General features: G+C 36.1%; 1 protein-coding gene across 1 annotated transcript in view; it reads right to left on the bottom strand.

Moving 5' to 3' along the window:
• MED13L (mediator complex subunit 13L) overlaps positions 1-2,380 on the bottom strand; it is a 136,161-nt gene that overhangs the window by 36,994 nt on the left and 96,787 nt on the right. The gene's annotated exons all lie outside the window — the stretch shown is intronic.

Here is a 2,380-nt window from a genome sequence, read left to right as displayed (position 1 = left end):
GGCCATCAGCAGGAAATTATTCTTTGCTCCAAGTTTATCACTATCCTCTTGATGCTTTATGATTTGGCTTCACATTAATTATGTGAACAAAGTCTACATAACATACATTTTTTCTTCCAACAATTGATTCCCTGAAAAATCTAAGGAGATGAAATTTCATAGGGTTAATAATCCTATCTAGAACCAAAAGACAATTTATTGAAAATCAGCTGGGAAAAAAAGTACCTTTTAAGAAATACTTAGATCAGTGATTCTCAACCTTTAAAAAAAATCATTGTTATATACATTAGGTTAACCATCATCACTAATAGTGTCTCATTAAGGGACTGATTCTCAAGTACGAGTGTATGCAATGAAATGCAAGTTGCGGTTGTGAAATTTGGCCACTAGGGGGTGTCCTGTACAGCAAATTTATTTATACATTTGGAGCCACAAGTTCAAATCAGTGATTTGGAATCATATCTGGTGTCCCAATTTCCAATTACATTGCTCTTTCTAGCAACTTCAATATTTAAACAGGTAAACAGTAACCACTGAACAGATCTTAATATGACTTACAGCTCTGAATCAGAAATTAATAAAGAATAGCTGTACCATGCTCTGACCTGAGCTAGAGTCTAAGGTAGAGGCTGTACAGAGAAGCAGCAGTGGGCTGGGTTCCCCAACCCACGTGCTCGCAGCACAGCGCTGCTGTGGTCTGGTCACTTCCTCCCTCAGGGCCTCAGTTCCATCATCAAAAAGGGAAGGCTTGACTAGATGTGTGATTCTCATTAGGCTTGCTTTCTTTCCTTTGTTTATGGGGGGAAGGGAAAGCCTCCATGATATGGAGCAGAAGAAAGGTGAGAACCTCTGCATTAGACGATTTTTACCATGTTTCCTAGTTAAACAATTATATAATCCTGAATAATTTACCCTCTCTTGGCCTCAGGGGCCAACAAGGGGAGAACAAGGCCAACAGGCAGGGTTTCAGATCTAAACTTTCACTTCCATTAAGAGAAGCTGCACTTCTATTTATTTTCTACAATACAATTCTGTATGAGATTTCATTAGACAAAATGGTACCTGCTGCTGCTAAGGAAAAAAATTTTTAAAAGACAGAAAAGAAGAAGAAAACCTACAACCCCCAAGTTGATCTTCAAGTCACCTTGCTGTGACAGTATTTTACCCTTAAGAACATACAACAATTCACAGAATTAGGGATACAAGCCAAGCCAGAAACTATCATAGAACCATTGGACTATATAATTGATAAGTTCTGTGGCTGAAAAACAGCTCTTCAGATGTAGCACCAACCAGATCAACACATTTTTTTTAAAACAAGGCTGAAGACTTTTCAAAATATAAAGTTGAAATACATTCATCATCTTTAACTTTTAGTCCCTATACCTTTTCCCAAGCCAAAGAGCAGCTACTGGTCAATTTTAATATAAAATTAATTTGTTAAGTGGAGTATTTTAAACCACAAGTCTGCTTCATAAAATCTTCAAACTCATATTACATGACAAATCTTAATTAACAAAGTATGTGGAAAATATGAAACTATATAAATTCACTTTGAGTTAAAAGGACAGTGAACTTAAACATAGCCTCTCCTTAATTTATTAAGTATTTGGGCTGTGGTACAAAATTTTATCCTCAAATTATTTTATTAAATTTGTTTTTAAATCTTCCCTAAGAAATGTAATAAAGGCATTTTCCATTCAGGGCTACTCAACTTCTTTGATGTTACCTAACACAGTTATGTATCTCAGTTTTCAAAGCCTCAGCCACCTTGATACTTTTTGTCAAAGGTAAAAGAGAACATACACAAAAAGCATGGATGAAATGAGATTCCATCTGCCAGAGATTCACGTTAAAAAGTGGTCTTCACCATTCTTATTATCAGATATTCTTCAGGAAGACTCTTAACCTCTCTAGCTTCAATTTCCTCATCTACAAAATGAGAATAATATTTCCCTCATTTTTTTTGCACATTAAATGAGATAAAGTATGCACTGAAGTAAACACTTTGCTAGGTACATCTAAACACTCATAAAATGATGAGAGTCAGCAATAATTAGTCCTTCCTCCCAATTTTGGTTTGATTAGAAAAAGATGGAAATGCTGTCAGTCACAGGGAATGAATTTCTGAAAAGAAATCAGCCTAAAGAAGTTTTGAGATGAAAAACAGGGAACTGGACTCAAAGTGGGTAAGGCAGAAAGAAAATAGAAACCCAGAGAAACATTCTGGTCCTCCAAAGTAGAAATACATGGCTTGCCTGTTCAATTTTCTTCCCATAAAATGACTAAAGTGAGTGTGGGGAACAGCTACCAGGATGGACTGGAGTTGACATGTCTTTCCCACAATGCTCCACTTACTTATACCCACTTATCCTCAAGA

Source organism: Lipotes vexillifer, unplaced genomic scaffold (assembly GCF_000442215.2).
Source record: "Lipotes vexillifer unplaced genomic scaffold, Lipotes_vexillifer_v1.1 scaffold2542, whole genome shotgun sequence".
Classification (NCBI taxonomy): domain Eukaryota; kingdom Metazoa; phylum Chordata; class Mammalia; order Artiodactyla; family Lipotidae; genus Lipotes; species Lipotes vexillifer.
Note: the sequence above shows the minus strand (reverse complement) of the source record. Positions and strands in the feature narration are given on the sequence as shown.